Source organism: Papaver somniferum, chromosome 3 (assembly GCF_003573695.1).
Source record: "Papaver somniferum cultivar HN1 chromosome 3, ASM357369v1, whole genome shotgun sequence".
NCBI lineage: Eukaryota > Viridiplantae > Streptophyta > Magnoliopsida > Ranunculales > Papaveraceae > Papaver > Papaver somniferum.
This window is the reverse complement of record NC_039360.1, coordinates 175,155,601-175,163,047: the sequence shown is the minus strand read 5'-3', so window position 1 is coordinate 175,163,047 and position 7,447 is coordinate 175,155,601.

Genomic DNA, 7,447 nt, shown 5'->3' with positions numbered 1-7,447 from the left:
TACTTGTGATTAATTTGATTGAGCTTTGGATATAGAAAATCATTCCTATGGTTTTTGGTGTCCAATTAAAAAAAATCCTTATTTTCTTTCGAAATTAAGGTCGCTCTTGTTGTTCTTTCGGGAATGACATCAAATGGGGGAGAGTTCTTTTGAACTTGTGCTTAATGGTAATATCTTGCGGAGTGTGTGGCTGTGGAATTTTATAGGGGTTATCTTGTATCTTAAAACTCCTTGATGAATGCATTTAGCTTCGTCTTTATGATTGCATACAAATTAAGTTGGTATGTATTTTTTTTATTTTAGTTTATGAAATGTCTCTTGTGGAAATTTCATTATGATCCCGTTCTTGTACCTTTGTCAATTTTATTGACAAAAAGGGGGAGAAATAATGTAGTTCACACTTCAAATACATATGGACAAATCTCTTAGATTTCTGAATGAGTTTGACTGCTTGCTTCTTTTCTAGTGGTAGTTCGTTGTCCCGGAGGTATTTGATGTAAGACTCCCTCCAGTCCCCAGTGTGGTGGATCGTCAAAACCTCTAAGTGATGAGGAGGTGTTTGGCAATCAGGACAAGATCCTTGTAAATCTCTCGATTGAGTCTCCATGGATGGACAATAGTACCCCATTCTTTGAAGCTTTCTGTAAAGTGCTACCACTAACGTTTGCCCACAGACTTCCTCATGTATGCGCTTGAGTTGTTCTTTCGCTTCGTTGATCCCAAGACATCGTGATAGAGATCCGTCAGGGTTTCGATAGTATATCCCTTCATGAAGCAAGAAGTAGTTTTTCAATTCCTTGAGGCTGACTTGGCCTTCTGAAATAAAGCTGCTCAATTCATGAATGATGGGTGCTCGCAAATCGTTCGCTGGAATATCTTCGATCTGAGTGAGCCAAGTTGATGATACCTTACGTCTATGTACAATGATCGTATTCTGTGTTCCTTAGAATTGCAGATTGGAGGCGAGAGTTGCTAGGCAATCAACATGCCTGTTGTTAGTCCGTCCAGTATGGACGATCGTTGCGTCAGCAAAATAGGTCAACAGTCGCTGAGATTCGGTTCTGAATGGAGCAAGTGTGATTTCTTTGAGAGAATACGTTCCATTCATCTGGTTGACCAATAATTTTGAATCTCCCCTTATCTCGAGGTGTGTTGCTCCTGCTTGCTTGGCCAAGGATAATCCTAATAGGAAGGCTTCATATTCCGCTGAGTTGTTGGTGCAGTGGAAATCCAACTTGAACTAATGTGAGAAAACTTCACCAGATGGAGACACCAACACTATGCCCGCTCCTCCGGTGTCGCTACTAGGGGTGGCAGATCCATCAAAGTATAGAAGCCATGTTTCTTCCTTGATGACCAAGATGTCTGGGAATTCGCCGGGTACTTCTTCATGTAGTGTTGTTGTGTCTTCCCCTGGAAAAGCGGCGAGCAAGTCTGCGACCTCTTGACCTTTGATGGCTTTAGGCGGCGTGTAAGCTATGTCCAATTCTGACATCTGGAGTAGCCACTTCGTTGGTCTTCCTATCAAGGCTGGCTTTGATAGCAAGAACTTTATGGGATCATCTTTGGAGATGAGTACGACCCTGTTAGATAGTAAGTAATGTCTGAACATCTGTATTACATGTACCAATTCCATGCATGCCCTTTCGGCCTTTGGGTATCGGAGTTGAGCATCTCTCATTGTGCGGCTGAAGTAGTAAATCGGTCGTTCGACTCCTTCGTCATCTTCCTGAGCGAGGAGTGCGCCGATGGCGACGTCACTGGAGGCTGTGTAAAGAATCAGAGCTCGTCCCTGCACTAGAGACCTCATGACGGCCGGTGACAATAATATTTGTTGTATTTTATGGAAAGCTTCTTGTTGAATAGTTGTCCAGGTGAAGCTTGCTCCTTTCTTCAGCAGAGGCGTGAACGAAGCAATGAGTTGAGCTAATCCAGGAATGAAGCGTCGAATATAATTTATCTTGCCCATAAAGCTCTGTAGTTTCTTCATGGTACGTGGAGGAGGCATGGTGGTAATAGATTTTGCCTTGTCGGGGTCGACTTTGATCCCTTCAGCCGTGACCAGGAATCCTAAGAATTTTCCGGAAGAGACTCCGAATGCGCACTTTAAAGGATTCATTTTTAATTTGTATTCTCTGCACCTTTCAAACACCTTTCTTAGAACTTCGAGATGAGATGCTCGAGTCTTCGATTTTACCACCACATCATCAACATAGTCTTCTACTTGCTTGTGCATCATGTCGTGGAATATGTCAGTCATGGCTCGTTGATAGGTGGCACCAGCATTCTTTAATCCAAAGGGCATCACGGTGTAGTGAAAATTCCCAATGGGAGTACGGAACGCAGTCTTGTTGGCGTCATGTTCATACATCTTGATCTGGTTGTACCCACTATATCCGTCCATGAATGAGAACATACCGTGACCGCTGGTTGCATCGACGAGCATGTCAATGTTGGGTAGAGGAAAATCATCCTTCGGACAACATTTATTCAAGTTCCTAAAGTCGACACAACATCTGATTTGACCATTTTTCTTATTAACAGGTACCACATTTGCTAGCCACGTTGGATGAAGAATAGGTTTGATGAACCCTGCTGCCAACAGTTTCTGGATTTCGACCTTGATTTCCTTTTCGATTTCGTGTCTAAATTTTCTGGGCGGTTGTTTGACAACTTTGGAACTAGGGACGATGTGCAGGTGATGGGTGACGAGTTTGACATCCAGACCCGGCATTTATTCGTACGTCCAGGCGAAGACATCTTGATATTCTTTTAATAATTTCACCAGCTCGGTACGCTCCTCTGGTGATAGCGCTGAACTGATCAGGATTGGCCTTGGATCGTCTTCATCCCCAATGTTGATTGTTTCAAGATCGTTAGTGGTAGAGTCAGTTCCGTCCTGTAGTTGTCGTGGGGCATCTTGGACTTCTTCAAGTGATTGCTGACTCTGACACGATTCTTCATGGTGGGGAGACTTTTCATCGTTCTCCCCGATTAATTGTTAATCTTTCCGTCAGCGTTAAATGACTCTCCCTTCTACGTCTCGATCGGTCGTGAAGTTTGTCCCTGGAGTTGAGACTTGATCGTTATGGCGTTTAGTCGGTGTAGTAGGTGACTTGATCACTTTAGCAGCTGAGGATGACGGATCGTTATCATCCTTCTTGATAGTCTTCCATCTTGGAAGTGGAGTACTGTGAATCCTGCTTGGAGGTTCCGGGATGCCTTTTTGAGATTCAAGGAACTCAGTATCATAGACGGGAGCATAAGGAGATGATGAAGCCGGAATGCGACGATCTTGTTTTCGAGAAGGGCCTTCATGCATTGATGGTATGTTGAAGGAATCACCTTATTATCATGGAGCCATGGGCGTCCCAGTATTATATGGTAGTCAGGTTCTTGCTCGATCACATGAAACTTCGCTTTCGATCGAATCGACCCCACCCTCAAATCTATGTATGCATATCCATATGTATGGCTTTGACTTCCTTCAAATCCTGTAATTAGGATGGGATAGCGAACGATTTTACCTTGTGGGAACCTGGCCATCCTGAGAGTCTTCAGGGTGACAATGTTGGTAGAAGCACCGGTGTCAACAAGAGCTCTTCTAAATTCGGTGCCTTTGATGAAACCAGTGATATACACTGCTTGATTGTGTCCTTCATCCGTCATGTGATCTTCTTCTCCAAAAGAGATGTTTTCGATCAAATGCTCAGGCACTAGGGAGACTTCTTCAACTGATGGTGTTGGTGGCGTTATTTGCACGCTGGATGATATCTGGCTGAGTGCTGAAAATGTGTGTGTGCTGATCCCTGGAGAAGTGCAGGAGTTCACATAGATTTTCGATCAAATGTGTGACCTCTTGTTCCACCGATTCTCGTATGTGGTGAAGTTGTTGATTCGAGGGTCAGATGACGCTTCAGTCCCCGGTGTTGAGACTTCTGGAGCGGAGGTACCGCCTAACTCGGATGTTAATTTGATGAGAAATTCGAGGATGTGGTTTATCGTCTCCTTCATCAGGTCCATATTCCTGGTATGGACCTCTAGGATTTGAGACAACTCTGCCAAAGTCGGGATCCCTCTTCCTTCCATGCCGCCAGGTGTAACATGAGGAATGTTTCCGTTTGAAATATTCTGATCTGAATTGGTTGAATTACTCCTAAGTTGGTATGTATTTTTTTCTTTTAGTTTATGAAATGTCTCTTGTGGAAATTTCATTATGATCCCGTTCTTGTACCTTTGCCAATTTTATTGACAAAAAGGGGGAGAAATAATGTAGTTCACACTTCATATACATATGGTTTTCGGATCATTGTGTAAGGGGGAGTGGTTTCCATGATCGAGATGGAGTACTGACTAAGGAGGAGTGATACATATCACCGTAGTATTATTGTTAAAGTCGTGATACAATTGTACTTTGATGTTACATAATAATACTATGACACTGTATAATAATGATCGAGAATATCGATTTCTCTCATTTTTATAGATACGGATCTTCAACAACGGTGATGCTAAACTTACAACCTTTGGGATCATTGGAGTACTTGGAAGGACGAAGATTTCAGGGAACGTTGAAGATTAGACTATGGAATAGGAGCCACTAAAGTTTATCTTTTTTGTATTCCATATGTATTAATAGTTTTTCACTAAAATTGACAAATAGGGAGATTGTTAGAGCATAGCTCGTTCGACCTCGCATGCGTTTCTATCTCAAGCATGTTTGTCAATGTTAGTGATCAAAACTATGAGTCTTGATTTCTAGCCTACATAACTAAGTGTAGATGGGGAAAAACGATTTGCTGGTTTTTAAGGAATTGAGGAGACGACTGTACGGAGGAGACTCCTCAAACCGAGCGAAATTTTAAACCTCACACAGATGCACCGCTGCAAAGGGGGTGCTTTAGATTCGAAAGATAAATTTGTAGTACTCCAGCCTAAATCAAGAAAATGACCGTTCCAGAGTAAATTCGGTCACAAGAGAGGATCGGTTGATCTGTAGGAGGGAAGCTGAGAAATGTGTGGAATTGATGGTAATCAAAGATTGTGGGTGTGTGAATTCCGAATACGATAAGCTATGAGTGATTGAAATTGCTCAATTGAGAGTAGTTGCTCAATTGATGGGTTGATGATCTCGTGTTGTCGATGAGACGTGAGATTGATGATACTGATGATGATTCAATCATGATTCATAGACTTATTTATATTGCTGGAATTGTAGGCACCATGATTCCATGAAGTGTGACAGTTGATGGAATCAAGGAGTGGGGAAGTGGAGATCGTGTTTGAAACCAGTTGCTCAACGTGTGGAGACTTGATCGATTTTCCACCCACTACCTCGTGAATTCCTTTAACTGGTTGCACGACTTGCTCACATTCCATCGTGTGTTTGAACACACGTGCCGTAGACCGCCAGACCAAAACCCTAAGTGATAACCCCCCTAAGTGACACGATTGACGTCTCGTGGTTTGTTAGTCAATTGATGACTTCGTGGTTTGATGGGACGATGAGTCCATGTAGTCGTTGAGTTGAACGTGATGTTCTGAAACTCGTGAATTGAACATGTCATGAGACATAGGTATAGTTCTTACGATGAAGTGAGCAAGTATTTCTCATTCGATGGATCGTTGAATATTGATTGTTGAACCAATATTCCTTGGTTTGGATAAATATTTATCATCTGAGCAAGTGTTGCTCATGTGATGAATTGTTGAATATTTGGTCGTCTGAGCATGTGTTGCTCGTCTGATGCATTATTAGAACACTGGTCGTTGAACTGAGCATAATTAATAAAATTAATGACCATGAGGTCGTCATAAAATTATTAAGGTTAGAATCTGGAATGATGATCCTTGGATTCAGAAACACTAATTTGATCAATTGATGATCAATTCATGGTTCGTCAGAATTTCAACCATGGGACGGAGGAGGGAGCGATTACATGGGACCGTGGATCAACCATGTAGTGTCCATATGCTCACGTGAGCAAATACGAAGAACTCCTGAAGAGTTGACGATTTGTTGGTGAAAGAATGATTAAATGTTGGTTTAATCATTTATTCGAAAACGCTCGTCTGAGCCTTAGGTGAGAAAACCTAATTAATTATGACAAGGCGAGGGACCGACCATGGAGTCATGAAACCGACCCTGGTTTGTCCCGTGACCGCCTGACGATCACTTCATGAAAATCCAAAGTGTTTGGGAGAGTTTTGGACCTAATACGAGCAATTTTGCAAATTAGGTCAAAACTGTGCAAATTGATGGGACCGGCTTCCGTGAGCCAAAGAGCCAATCTTGGTCGGTCAAGATAGCGTGCTCGTGTTCCCAAGGCGTCCGCGTCTCACTCCTGAGAATTTTGATATTTTCTGGCGTGCAATTGAGCATCCATTCGAGAAAATATGCCAAAATTAGGGTTTCGACGAAACTGAGGAAAACACCATGAGATTATTGTAGATAATTATAAAATAAGGAATGAGGAGGCGTGGGACCGCCATGGTCAAGGAATGGTCCGCCGGTCGTGACCACGGTCCCGTGGTGCCTTTTCCTTAATTTTATAATATTTTGATGATTTTATGAAAAATTCATGAATTTTGAGAAATTTGATGAATTTTAGGAGTTTCCATGAATTGAAGGAGTTTTCATGAGTTCAAGGAAACAAAAGATATTAAAATAATGAAACAAGGGCGTGTGGGACCGTGGAAGGCATGGCCGGCCGGCTAGGGCCCGGTCCCACGAGTTTTTCTAATTATACAATGATTTTATGAAAAATTCATGAATTTTGAGAAATTTGATGAATTTAGTGAGTTTCCATGAATTGAGGGAGTTTTCATGAATTCAAGGAAGCAAAAAATATTAAAATAATAAAAAATAAGGGCGTGTGGGACCGTGGAAGGCATGGACGTCCGGCTAGGGCCAGGTCCCACAAGTTTTCCTAATTTTTAATATTTTTAGGTATTTTGATGATTTAAGGGAATTTTTCCTAATTTGAGAGAAATACCATGAAATCAAGGAATTTGATGAATTCAAGGAAAACTAATAATAAAATAATAAAACAAAGGGGCGTGTGGGACCGGCTAGGGCATGGCCGGCCGGCCAAGGCTCGGTCCCACAAGTTTTTATATTTTATTTTATTATTATTAGATGATTTGTGCAAAATACCATGAAATCAAGGAGTTTTTTCATGAAATTAGAGAAATAATAATAATAATAAAATAACAAGGAACTGTGGGTGTGGGGCCGGTTGGGACCAAAGCATGGCCGGTTGGCCAATGGTCACGCCCCACACTCCTTTCCTTAATTTTATATTATTTTTTATGGATTTATGGAGTACCATGAAACCTAGCAGTTTCCTCAAGACGAAGGAGATTTGATAAAATGAGAGAATTTTCATCAAATCATGGAAAATAATAAAATGCATTAAAAATATAAAACTGGCGTGGGATTGACCAC